Here is a 14533-nt window from a genome sequence, read left to right as displayed (position 1 = left end):
GGAAGTGCCCAGGTAAAGCCAAGCTGTGAAGCAAGTTAGGCTGGTGCTAGTGTCAGGTATCGGGCTTCTTATTGGTAGGTATGGGGCACACTGACACCAGCTGCTGCTTGTTTAAGAGATTTTAGGAAAGTCTGAAGCCTATGCCAGGACAGGCCATTCATATGGAAAAGCCACTGCAAACAACTTGGGTGGGGCTTCAAATTGGATGGGGCAGGGTCTCAGGGATACTCCAGGGTGAAGCGAATAGTGTGAGGCATGCTAATGGAAACTCAGATATGGTTGATGGGAAGCTCTGCAATTGCTCTTATGCCAGACAATACACTTGGCATTTTAATTATGATGTGTACATACCTGGATCCCCTAAAGCAACTGCCCAGTGCTGGAGCCCAGAGGGAACAAGTCCAGGTAAGTTCATGCACCAGCTCTTTAAGAGGAACTACCTGGGTCTCTAGCACCTCCCTGTCAATCAGCCACAATTCCTGCTGGTTTTTAAAGCCTGAAGTTATGCTGACTTCTTTTCTCAACTCTGAAGCCCTGGGCTGGGGGTCTTCTGTGGGACTGGGGCCCCTTGCTTCTCACAGGAGGCCCCTGCAGCAAAGATATCCCTCCAGTTTAAAAAAATGCCACACATGGGTTTCTGACCAACCCGTTTCCTGCCTCTGCCCCTCCTACCAGTCTCTATGTATTTTCTTCTTTACTTCTCCAGTTGTTGAACTTCCATTCAGCCAAATTTCAGATGGGTTTGAATTATGGTTGTTCTGTATTTTAGTTGCAATTTTGGTGTGGTTATGGGAGGCAGTGAGTACTGGTGTTTACCTACACAGCCAAAAGAACTTTTTAAAAATACATTTTTAGTTTTCAATTACAGTTGATGTACAATTTACAAAGTGATCAAGTACTCATCTGACACCATACATAGTTATTACAATATTATTGACTGTATTCCCTATGCTGAACTTTATATCCCCATGATGAATCTGTAACTATCAATTTTTACTTCTTATAAGAGACCCACAGAGCTCCCTAGCCCCTTCTACTATGTAGCAACAGAAGAATTCTGCTACCTAATTATGCTGGCACCCTGATCTCAGACTTGTAGCTTCCAGGCCTGTGAGAGATAAATTTCTGTTATAAACTACCTAGTCTGTGGTATTTGTTGCAGCATGAGCAGACTAAGACAATGGGAGAGCCAAGTTTAAATCAGAGACTTAAGACTCCTAAAGTTCTCATTAATCGGAAAAGTCACAATATTACAAAGAACAATGAAATGCTGTTGTAGTTTTTTTAAACAAACCATCTTTCACAAAATCAACATTATCCAGTAAGTGTTTACTTACAATATTTTGCACCCATTTTAAGATTACAGTTTGAGGCACTTTTATTTATATCTGTGTGCCAACATCCAATGAGCATGCTATAGAGTATTTCCATTATTTCAGAAGACTCCCTTGTGCCCCTTCCCAGTCAATACTCTTCTCTAACTCCCACCCAAATAATCACTGCTCTTCTTTCTATGACTTGATTAAATTTGGATGTTTTTAGTATTATACATAAAATGGAATCATAAGATATATGTTAATTTTTGTCTGCTTCTTTTTCCTTAGCATAATGTTTTTGAGATCCATTCATATTACTTTGTACTTTAGTCATTCTTTTTTTCATCAGTACTATTCCATTTTTGTCTTGATCACAATTTGCCTATCTATTCACCAGTTGATAGATACTTGACTAGTTCACAGTTTTTGGCTAGGATGAATCAAGATTCCATAATTCATGTTCAGGTCTTTGTGTGAATATTTAATTCATTGCTTTGGGGTAAATTCTCTAAGATCGAAATTACTGAGATGTATAGTATTCATTTAACTTTTAAGTAGCTGTCAAACTGTTTTCAAAGTGGTTGTATCATTTTAGGATCCCACCATCAATGCTAAAAGCTCCATTTGCTTCACATACTTCAACTCTTGGCATTGCCATTTTTTTCTTTTTAGATTTTATCATGATTTTTGTCTTCTTATTATTGAGTTTTCAGAATTTTTTATTCTTAATATAGGTTCTGGATACAGGTTCTTGGTCAGATAGAAATATTTTGAATAGTTTGAAAGATTATCTTTTTAATATTATAAGTGCTTTATGAAAAGCAGAGTTTTCTGTTTTGATGCAGTTCAATTTATAAATTTATCTTTCAGATTTTATACATTCTGTGTTTTGTATTAGAAAACTTTTGCTGCCCTAATAATATTTTCTTCCAGAAGTTTTATAATTTGAATTTTTACATTAAGGTCTGTGACACATTTTGAGATAACTTTAGCATATGGTGTTATGTAATTTTTAAAGTTATTTTATTTCCATGTAGATAGCCAATTATTTCAGCACCATTTATTAAAAAGACTCTCCTTTTCTATTGATTTATGTTGGCAAATTTGTGGAAAATAGACCATAAATATAACTATTTATTTTTGGACTTTGTAGTCTATTCCATTTATTTATCTTCTTATCCTTATGTCAGTATCATTACTGTAACTTTTAGTAAATGTTGGAATTAGTGTAAGTCTTCCAACTTTCCTTTTGATTCATCTCTTCTTTACTCTCTTTTCTATTTTCAGCCTTCTTTTGGAATAACTAATTTTTTATTGAGGATTCTATTTGTCTCCACAATTGGCTGATTAACTAACTGTCTGTGCTTTCTCTTTTAGTCATTGCTCAATGTTTACAGTATACACCTTTATCTTACCATTGTCTAAAGTAAAATAATACTGCATTACTTCATGTCAAATTTAAGAATCTTTCAAAAGTAGGCTTCCATTTGTTCCCTTACTTCCTTTGTACTAATGTATTATTGTTGTTATACATGTCATTTCTACATGTGTTGTAAACTTCACAATGTGTTGTTATTATTTTTAAACAATTATCACTTAAAGAAGTTAAAAATAAGAAATAAATGCCTTTCTTATTTAATCACATACTTATTTCGTATGCTTTTCATTTCCGTTGGTATATATGTACTTTTATTTAATATAATTTTCCTTCTGCATGAAAAACTTCCTTTAGCATATTTTATAGTGCCAGTCTAATGAGGCTAAATTTTCTTCACTTTTGTTTTTATTTCACTTTTGAAATATATTTTCTCTATATGTAGAATTTTAGACTATCCTTTTTTCCCTCATAGAATTTTGAAGGTGGGATTCTATTGTTTTATGTCTTGCATAGTTTCTGAAAATAAGTACTATATGTTCATTGTCCTCTGTAGGAAACCTGCTTATTTTCTCTGGATAATGATAAGATCTTCAATTTAGCATTGGTTTTCAACAATTTGAATGTGATGTACCTTTATCTGGTTTTCTTTATGTTTAAACTTTTTAGAAGCCTTTCATTGAACTTAGTGGATTTGTGAGCTTCTAATTCTCAAAACTTTGGAAAAATTTCAACTGTTATTTCTTCAAATATATTTCTACCCCATTCCTTCTGGCAATACAATTATGCATTCATTAGAATGCTTGTTATTGTGTCATGTTTCATTGATGTTGCCTTGCTTTGTAAGTCTTTTATCAATGCGATTTATATTGGATAATTTCTATTGCTAGATATTTAAGTTAATGGATCTGTTTTTCTAGTGTCTAACTTGCTATTAACCTCATTCAGTGACATATTAACTTACAGTATTGCATTTTCACATCTAGATATTTTTCCTTTATATAATTTTCTGTTTTCTCATTTTGTTTATATTTTTCCTTAAATTTTTAATATATTAAGCATATAGCAAGCATTTTAGTTACTTGCAGTTACCTTGATTCTTTCTCTGCTTGTTGTATAACTTTGCTGCGCTGTTTCTTCTATAGCCTTTATGCTAGGACTAATTAAGCCTCACTACTGAGTCATAATCCTTCTCAGGTCTATAATGAATGTTCTGTGTAGTAAACGATATCTCTTCATCTTGACTAATAGGAACTCAAATGATCCTTTGTCCTGTGTGAGCTCTGGAATGATTCAGCTTATAGCTCCAGTAATCATTTTTTTTCCCCTCTGGAAGTTGTACTTTTCCAGGCATCAGCATATTTCACCTTATATGTATACAAATAGACATTCAGCCACTCATGCAAAATACTGGGCCTATTTTTCTGTGGGTTTTAAAATAGTATTCTGCTCCTTAAATTCTAGCTACTTCATCCCCTTAAAACTCATATATCACTTTATTTAACTCAGCAAGAGCACCAAGATTTGTTTGCTTTTTCCTTCTCTGCAGTGTGGTCTAGAAATTTCCTCCAGATAAAAAGTCAGGTAAAAGGGATCAGCGAAGTCCTTTCACCTTTCTCAGGATCATAATTCTCTGTTGTCCATCAATCACTAAAAGCAAACATTTCATATATTTGGTCCAGTTTTTATATGTTTAAAAGTTAATTCTTTTTTATATGTTTAGAAGTTAATTCTATACAACAAACTGGCAGTGACCATGAGGCAATGGTAGAGGTTGCAAGTGTCTGGTGAGTAATATGGACCTTTTTTTTTTTTTTTTTTTTTTAAATGATTTTGTATTTTTCAATTACAGACATACAATATCATATTAGTTTCAGGTGTATAATGCATTGATGGGACATTATATAACTTACTGAGTGATCACCCTGACAAACCTAATATTCATATGACATGATATTAGTTATTACAATATTATTGACTATACTCCCTATGCTGTGCATTACATCACTGTGACTATTCTGTATCTATCAATTTGTATTTCTTAATCCCCTCAACTTTTCACTCATCTCCCAATACCCCTCCCATCTTTCACCCAGTCCACTAACCCCCCTTCACTCTGGTAACCAACAGTTCTCCTTCTGTGTCTATGTGTTTGTTTTAATTCTGTTTGTTCATTTATTTGATTTTTAGATTCCACATATCATACAAACAATATGGTATTGGTCTTTCTCAGACTGACTTATTTCACTGAGCATAATACCCTCATCCATGCTGTCACAAATGGTTAAATTTCATTTTTATTCTTAAAGAATTGTGGTTGTCTGATTTGAACTAACTGGTGGCTCAGGAGGACAAACACAAATTGCCTTTGGTTTGCCTGATGAAGAGTGTTCTCATGGCAGGGGTGACTTCCTGGTGGCATTTTCCAAAAGCATTTAAAGATTGCAGCAGACTGTGGCAAAGGATAAGACTTGGGACAAGTTATAGAAAAAAAAACAACAGAAAACTGGGAAGGAAGAGGTTGAGGGGGGAAATATGAGAGGTAATAAAGGCTTTTAAAAGGTCTTATCTATATATATAAAAGCCAAGCGACTGGAACGACCGGTCACTATCATGTGCACTGTGGTCAGCCAATTGGTCCTATCGCCCCCCTACCCTTCATGATCAGGGGTGGGGCTGGTCAGCCAACCTCCCCCAGCTGCTCCCCCCAGCCAGCCTGGCCCCAATCAGCCCTGATCAGGGCGGGCCAGCTGAACCCCACCCAATCACCAACCTCTCACGGTCCCCCTCCTCCCCCCCCCCCCCATGGCTGGCAGGCCCTGATCACCTATTTTTATATGATTTCAATGCAAGTACAGAAAAACAATCTAATAGGCATATCTGTATATATATAAAAGCCAAGCAACTGGAACACCAGAATGACTGGAATGACGGGAAGGACTGGTCCCTATGATATGCATTGTGGTGGCCAATCAGCCTAATTGGGGCCCCAATAGGGACCCCAATTGGCACCCCCAACCACCTAAGGCCCCTCCCCCTGGCCAGCCCAGCCCCTAATTGCCCCCCCCGTTTGGGGGCGGGGCTGTCCGGCCAACCTCCCACTGCTCCCCATCAACCCTCCCCCCAATTACCCCCCCATTGGGGGTGGGGCTGACTGACCTCTCAAGCCTGCTCCCCCCAGCTGGCCCAGCCCTGATCAGCCCCTCCCAGCCCCCCCCCCCAGTTTGGGGGCAGGGCTGGCCAGCCAACCTCTTGCATCCCTCCCCCCTGCTGGCCCGTCCTTAATCGGACCCCATCGGGGTGGGCCAGCTGGACCCAACCCATGCACGAATTCATGCACTGGGCCTCTAGTGTTGTATAAATTACTAAGTTTTATAATCACAACACAAAGAGGGAGGAATGGAGCTGAAATGAGTCAGGGCTTTATATGTATTTAAATGTAAGTTGGTACTGATTCTAATTTCATTTTTGTAAATTAGGGATGGTCATTGTAATTCCCTAACTACTAAGAACAAAGTTAAAATATAGAAAAAATAACTAGTGAATTCAATGGTCCACCAGGAAAAATATTAATCAGAAAAGGCAGTAAGGGAGGAATTAAGGGACAAAACAGATATGCCATATAGAAAACAAGTAGCAAAATCACAATAGATTAAAATATCCAATTAAAAGGCACAGAGATTAGCAGAATAAATAAAAGAAAACATGATCCAACTATATATACACTGTCCATGAAAGATTCACTTTAGATCCAAAGACACAAGTTGGTTGAAAGTGAAAGCATAAAAAAGATATTTCATGCCAGTATTATCCAAACGAGAGTTGGGGTGGCTGTGCGAATATAAGACAAAATATTCTAAGCCATAAATTGTTACCAGAGACAAATAATGGCATGATATATTGATAAAAGATTTCATTCATTAAGAAGATACAATTATAAACATCAACACACCAAACAGCAGGGCCCCAAAATATATGAAGCAAAAACTGATAGAATCAAAGGGAGAATAGATACTTGTACAATAATATTTGGCAATTGAAATACCTGACAATATATAATAGATAAAATAATTAGACAGGCTATCAATAAGGCAAAAGAGGTCATGAACAGCACTATAAATAAAATAGTCCTTACATATATAGAACACTCCACCAAAAAACGCAGAATGAACATTTTTTTCTCAGGTGGACATGAAACATTCTCTAAAGTAGACCATATGTGGGTCTACTAAATAATTCTCAATAAATATAAAAATATTAAAATTATATAAAGTGTATTCCTTAACCATAAGGGAATGAAGCTAAAAATTAAACCTGGTGGACATTGTGCTAAGTTGAGCCAGGCACAAAAGGATAAACACTGTGTGATTTCACTTGTATGAGTGCACTGCAAATTTTTAAAAAATTCATATTTTCCTGATACCTCAACATACCCACAGTCTGTGAACACCTCATGTAGGTGAATAGGTGCACCAGTGTGATAAGGCTGGTCTTTGACTTATGTTCCCTTTATTCCTCTTCCCTGACTGTGACTACATTCAAATGTACAAATAAAATCCCCTTATCAAGATTTTTAGAGTGGCTTACATGTCTAAGTAGCTAAAGTTTTTTCCTCTCTTTGTATGTTTACCTAACATGTTCCTGGTGGTTCTGAGAGGCCCCTGTGGTTCACTGTGACCAATGACCTCTCTCTCTAGGGTGTCCCAGTCAACCTTAGCAAGGCTGGGGTCTATATACAGGACAGTAATAACGGCCTCAAATTGTCTGATATATTTTTTAAATTTTTGTTATCATTTAATTTTGTTATTTAATTTTAAGGGAACAACTCTTATACATCAATAGGGAGCAACTAAAAAGTGCCTGAGCACATTGCAGGAGATGTGTAATCTTGCTTAAGAAAAGAAAGTGGGGAAGAGATTGATTATACTAGTACTTGGGACTGGGTCCATCTTAGGGAGAGGTTGCCTGGAGGCACTGACCCCTTCCCCCTCCTTTTTCTTTCTCTAATAAATCAGAGACAGAAACGGAAGACCACAGCTTCAAGTAACTAAAAGCCTAAAAATAGGGGAGGGGTGAAACTATAGCTTTAGGCAGCTATAAGCCCAAAGGTGGGAAGAAGAGGGAGGTTAAAGCCTTATGTACTGAATATATTCTACATCTAGCAAACATCATGTAAGCCCTAGATTACTTATTGATTTAAAAATAATCCCCTAGCATTAGGGAGAAAAAAGTTAATAAATATATTATTTATAGATACATATCATATTTTAATGTATAATAAATGTATAATAATGTATAATAAATGATATATGTATGTCTAATATGTAACTAAATTATTAAAAGTTTCATAATTTGATCCATTGGCAATCCAAAATTTATATGGAAAATTTATATATAGAAAGGTCACACTGATTGGCTGTTGTGAATTCTACAATCTAGGTTCTAAATTAACTTTAACAATTGGTAAAAAGCAACAATTGACAAAATCTCATGGATTTAATACTAGAGCTCAAAGTACCTTTACCTGGGGAATCCCACTAAATTTACACATTGTTCTCCATATAAGCATTAAAAGTAACAAAATAAATAGAGGAAAATGGCTACTTTAATTGTAGGCTTGCCTAAATTTCTTATAGTCATGGTGCCCATTGTCCTAAAGTCTTTCATATTGGGCATAGATGCTCAAACATAATAATAAAAATTAAAGTAAATCTTTAACACAAATTGGAATACTAAAATTATGTCCCTTGGACTTTTAGTTAAAATAGTTAATATGGTCCAATTCAAGTTAAAAATAGGGCCTTCTAAGATTAAAACTTATTATATAAAACCTAGTTAATAAAGGAGTTATTATTCTCACTGCTTCTCCATCTGACAACCCAAATTTGCTTGTTCCTAAACCTGCAAAAAATAAAGGGTACCTCATGATTGATTACTATAAACCTAATGCTCGGCTTCCATCAAAGGTTTTCATATCTAATGTTCAATATTATTAAAATTACTAATTCTATTCAATCAACAACAGGTAAATATTTTACTTTTATGTTGCCTATTTCAACAGCCTTTCAGCTATAATTTGTTTCCACCCCCAAAGGGATAAAATCTACCCTTTTCAGGCTACCCATGGGGTACCCCAATGGCTTGGCTATCACACAAAATCTTTGCAGACCCCTATCTTAAATACATACTTATTTCTATGGAAGTGCAAGAATGACATTGCATTGATAATATCCTCCTCCAAAGAGATTTATTTGACTCACATATTAATGACACATAAGTCCAACATTTTTTAGTTCTTTTGGGGTTCTGGTGTCAACATTTTCCTCATTTAAATTTTTTACTTACCATGTATGTGCTGGCAAGAAAATGGCCACTGTGGGGGGTGGGGGTGGGGGAAGGCAGGGTGGGGTGGGGACCAGCTTGAAGAGTCAAGAGGACAGAAAAGCTCATTGAAACCTTCCATGGCCCAGAATATATTTTTGGAGATTTTAGCCCTGATGAATTCAATTAGTTCTTTGTGATTCCTTGTTCTTCAATTGAACTTCCTCCATACAATGTAACAGTTCTGTGCTACCTGATGGACAAGAATATCAGAAACAGAGTTTGGTGTTAATGAAGTAATTGAACTCAATGACACCTTGGAGAGAACTCTCAACCACAGTATTTCAAGCAAATTGAATCCTCAGGCCATGGAATTTATTCTTAGTTGCACAACATCCAAAAAGACCCCTGATGACGTAGCTAAAGAAGCAAACTACAGCTCCATTGATTGCCAGTACCCAGGTGCCGGGAGCCCGTCCATGCTTGCTGTTTCAAGGGACCTGGCATATATGGCATACTGTTCTTAATATGTTTGCTAACCTTCTTGGCACTATGTGTTTTAACCAAGGTCTCTGAGAAAGGTTGTTTCCCCAGGTAGGGATTTTCCCCTGAAGTTAGGGAGGGAATAAAACCTCTTAACTAAGTGCCAGGTGGGTAATTAATCACTTTAACTACGAACAATCATGCTTAAGCTACATAATCTTTACTCCCTGGAATGGAGATAAGAAACGCCCTAACCTTTGAAATAGAGATTGATAGGATTGGAATCAACTGGTATAAATACAGATGTAAGAAGACAGAACCTACACAGAACTAGAGACAGAAGAACTTCGCTGGAGAGAACATGGCAAAAGATCCTGGACTGAACCTGACTACAGAAATTGGCAAGAGAACCTGACTAGAACCTGGTGACTGAACCTGGCTGGAGAACCTGGACAGAACCTGGCTGGAGAACCTAGCGAGGGAACATGGCTACTAAACCTGGCTGGAGAACCTAGCAAGAGAAAATGGACACAGAACCTGGCTGGAGAACCTGGAGAACCTGGCTGGAGATCTTAACCAGAACTTCGCTGGAGATCCAGACCAGAACTTGGCTGGAGAACCTGGCTGGAGAACCTAGCAAGAGAACATGGACACAGAACCTGGCTGGAGAACCAGGCAAGAGAACCCAACCATGCTGATCAACTGAACGCTGCCTCTGTGTCATTCCTTCTTCGCCGACTCCGTCCACACCTTTGGGGACCCCTGGACCTGCTGGGGCTGGACCCCGGCACCCAGGGTCTGCCCTTGCTCTGGATCATAGGTACAACGTGAAGGCTGAAGTTTTGGAAAATAATGGTGTCTCTGGTGATCTTGGAAGAAGGGAGCATAAAAAGAAGAAAAAAAGTCCACCTATATAACTATATAACCATATTATAGTTACTTGAAAGATGGCAGTGAGACTAGTATTTCCACAGAAGCTCTAGGGTCAATGGGTATACCAATCCAGCATGTAAACTTGATGGGTGATATGCCCTTATTGAGGACACCCAGGACTGTAGCAGCCCTAAGTATTCCAAAGAGTTAGTCAGTAATGCTGTGCCTGGTGGTTCTTTCCTCAGAGCCCTGGACAGCAATGCTTGGACTGCAGGATAGCCTGAGGGACATCAGGGGCCTGACTTTGGACAGTCCTGCCTCCCTGCAGAAGCTGACAGAGACACCCTGTTGTGGACAGCTGTAGTTCACCCTTATGTTGGCAAGGATACTATTGAAAACCTTGGCGTTGCTAATGGACAAATGCTTGAATCCTCAGGTGAGGGCTCAACCTTCAATGGAATGGAGTTGTACAATGTGGAAAGCACAACTCAGATCCAGCTAAAGCTGAGAGCGCTTCCCCTCCTGCTGATGCCCTGGCCTCTGTGGTGGATACCACTCTCATCAGTCAGTCTAAGTCATGGGCCAGTCTTTTCCATGATTCTAAACCCTCTTCCTCCTCGCCTGTGGCTTCTGTGGAAACTAAGTCCCCTGGACTCTGAAAAGCAGGCTGAAGTCATGAAAGGGCTTATTCCAGTTTCAGAGGCTCCTGTAGTCATAAAGGTTGCAGAGTTACTGGAGAATGTAACCCTAATACATAAGCCAGTATCATTGTAACCACATGGGTTGGTCAATAAAGGAAACTGCTGCTACATTAATGCTACACTACAGGCACTTTATTGCTTGCTCTCTGATGAAGTTCATTCCTCTGTATTCAATAATGCAAAGACTTTGTACGTCAACATCCATGATGCGTATTTGGCTAAGGAATGAGTTTATGAATATGCCAGTATTTCCAAAACCCAGACAAGCTCTTGGGAATAAAATCATGAGGGATATCTGCCCTGGATCTGCCTTTGAACCCACATATATGTATAGAGTCTTTACAGTCAACAAATTGAGTCTGTCTGAAAAGGGTCGACAAGAAGATGAGGAATACTAGGCTTCATTCTAAATGAACTTCAGGACGAAATGTTGAAACTAAAGAAACTTCTCTCACCAAATAATGAAAAACTCACAAAAGCCACTCAATGAATGAGAAAGAGCAGGAAGAACCAGGCGACAGAAGTGAGGACGAATGGGAGCAAGTGGGTCCCAGAAATAAGACTTCAGTCACTCGCCAGGTGGACTTTGTTCAGACCCCAGCATTTTTGGTGGGCATATCAGGTCTGTGATTTATCAGTAAAGTTCAAAAGGATCTGCCACTTTGCAGCCATTTTTCACCTTGCAGTTGGATAACCAGTCTGACAAGATATGTACAGTCCAGGATGCACTGGAAAACTTTGTGCAAAGAGAATATTTCCAAGGTTATACTGCAAAAAGAAAAAAACAAACAACACACACACACACACACACACACACACACACACACACACACGAGGTTGAGATCAGTTGAAGAGTGACTCTGGAAAAACTTCCTCCTGTCCCCTGCTGCACCTGAAATGATTTGCTTACAAGAAGACTCTTGGATATCAGAAGCTTATAAAAAATATTGAATATCACCCTAGCCAGTTTGGCTCAGTGGATAGAGCATTGGCCTGCAGACCAAAGAATCCGGGATTCGATTCCGGTCAAGGGCATGTACCTCAGTTGCAGGCTCCTCCCCAGTCTGGGCCCTGGTCAGAGCTCATGCAGGAGGCAACCAATCGATGTGTTTCTCTCAAATCGATGATGTTTCTCTCTGTCTTTCCCTCTCTCTTTTTCTCTCCCTAAAAAATCAATGGAAAAATATCCTCGGGTGAGGATTAACAAAAACAAAACAAAACAAAGCAAAAATTGAATATCTTTTGGGCTTAGAACTGCTCTCTCCAGGAGTTAAAGATAAGAATTTAAATGCCACAGAACCTATAAAGTATTTGCAGTAGTCTACTACCATCATGGCAGCAGTGTGAAGAGTGGTCATTGCACTGCAGATGTCTTCCAGATTGGTCTGCACATTGATGACCAGACAAACACACAAGGTGATTAACCAGTACCAGGTAATGAAGCCCATTGCTGACTGCACAGCCTACCTCCTCCATTACTACTGAGTGGACCTGCTGTAACAGCCTGTGTGCTGTGTGTGCCTGACACCTGCTTGTAGAACACCAATTCTCACTGACTTCCTTCCTCTCTTTAGTGTCTCTTTAGAGAGAAACTCTCCCTTTTGCAAAAATGGAATAGAATGAAAAGGAGATGGCATGGGGTTTGTGCCTAACATAATTTGTGTTGTCTTACAACTTCCAAGTCAAAATCATTTGGTTGAAACAGACTGTCACTTGATTTAAGAAAATATACAAAAACTCATAATTCTGAAATAATGCTTATTCCTGAGTAAGAAGGGGGGGACTTGCATTTGATACCTAGCCTTATTGCTTAGCAAAATAAATTCTGCACCAGCAACACCACTTTAAATTTGTGAAAATAAATTTCATCTTTCCTTAAAAAAAGTATATTTTTTAATCTGTCACAATTTCCTCCCCTCCCGATTAGTTTTTGATAGATGATAAAATGAGCCAGTTACCAGAAAAGAAATAGCTCTTCAAAAGAAAAATAAACACAAAAAATAAGTTTCTGTTTGCAACAGGACAAATACATTTTAATAATTGTGTGATGAGAAACTGCTTATGTACACATTGCAGATCCAATATTTTGAGTTAAGGAATTAATCACATAGATGGGTGATTGTAACTTTATTGCCATTAAAAGGTTGTAAATTGCACTCATGCTTCTGTGTGCACATAATGAAATATGGGCAAAATAATAAAGATTGATCTTTCTTTAAGTCTGCTCTGTTTAATTCTGCTGCCTGCTCTTCTACAATGTTGTGTCTCTAATTGTACAGTTTAGTGATACCTAGGAGTATATAAGTTGTTGCTCATCAATAAAAATCACTAAGTTGGTTTTAAAAATGTACTTACAAATGAAAATTAAGAGGTACTCTTTCTTGTGCCATTAGAAACTCCTTCACTAAATATGCTTTAGCAACCTCTTCTCATGCCTCCTGGAGCCTCTGGATCACCAATGATGGCCATTAGCTGCCCCAATGCTTCTGATGCAAAATGTTTCCCCCTTTTCATTGGCATCACACTATACAATATTAAAACAACAAATGAATGATCTGGGCTGTCTTGGAAATAGAGGCCTTCACAGACTCTGAACCTGTGACCCCCATACCCAGCTACCCATTATGCTTTGAGTCATGAAAACAGCAGGCCACAATCTCAGCACAGCTAAGAAGGCCTTCTTGAGACAGGTTGGAACCAAATCTGGGCCCTCTGGTATATTCTACCTGCAGGTGGAGGTAGCTTCCCTTGTCTTCAGTGTCTTGCCAGATGCCAAGGTAAGAAAGGAGGTTACTCCTCCACTTGACCTCTTGAGTATCTGGTATCCCCTCGGGATTAACTAAGTGAACAGCAATGGGAGTTCATAGTCTGTGCAAATGGTATTGTTATCATACATGATGGAGTTTAATGGAATGTTGCTGCTTTCCATCCCTTAGTTAGAAAGCCCAAATAAAGGACAGAACCCAAGAAACAACACACAAGGCCAAACTCCAAGCAGTTTCCTTAAGCAGAATGCCCTGATCAACAAATGACACCATCTTCACAGGTATTATTAACTATTAGGGGCCTAGTGCATGAATTTATGCACCTTGAAAGGAACTGTGAGCCGAGAGGCTGTGGTGGGCACAGGGGCAGGTCTTGACCCATCCTCTGTACCCCCGCCCTGCCCCTCCCTCCACACCCCTGGTACCCTGTCTGCTGGCAGTCCCACTCCCACTGCTGCTGCCACTTGCAGGTGTTGATGGCACCAGTTATGCTCACACCCACTGAAGGCGCAGAGCGACTGGGGCTGGTGCCAGCAGTGGGTGAGTGCAGTGGCTGCTACCCCTGATCGCCACTCAGGAGCAGGGGGAGGTGGAGAAGCCCTAAGGGACGATTGGGTCTGGCAGCCGCCGCTCACACTTGCCAACGGTGCTGAGTGATCAGGGCTGGCGCTGGGTGTCAGGAGCAGGTGCAAGCAGGAC

At 39.0% G+C, this 14533-nt stretch overlaps 1 pseudogene; it reads left to right on the top strand.

The window, feature by feature from the left end:
- The first annotated feature begins 275 nt into the window (after nucleotides 1-275).
- LOC118653386 lies at nucleotides 276-12569 on the top strand (annotated as a pseudogene).
- Nucleotides 12570-14533: the final 1964 nt, after the last annotated feature.

Source organism: Myotis myotis, unplaced genomic scaffold, assembly GCF_014108235.1.
Source record: "Myotis myotis isolate mMyoMyo1 unplaced genomic scaffold, mMyoMyo1.p scaffold_m19_p_4, whole genome shotgun sequence".
NCBI classification, from domain to species: domain Eukaryota; kingdom Metazoa; phylum Chordata; class Mammalia; order Chiroptera; family Vespertilionidae; genus Myotis; species Myotis myotis.
Note: the sequence above shows the minus strand (reverse complement) of the source record. Positions and strands in the feature narration are given on the sequence as shown.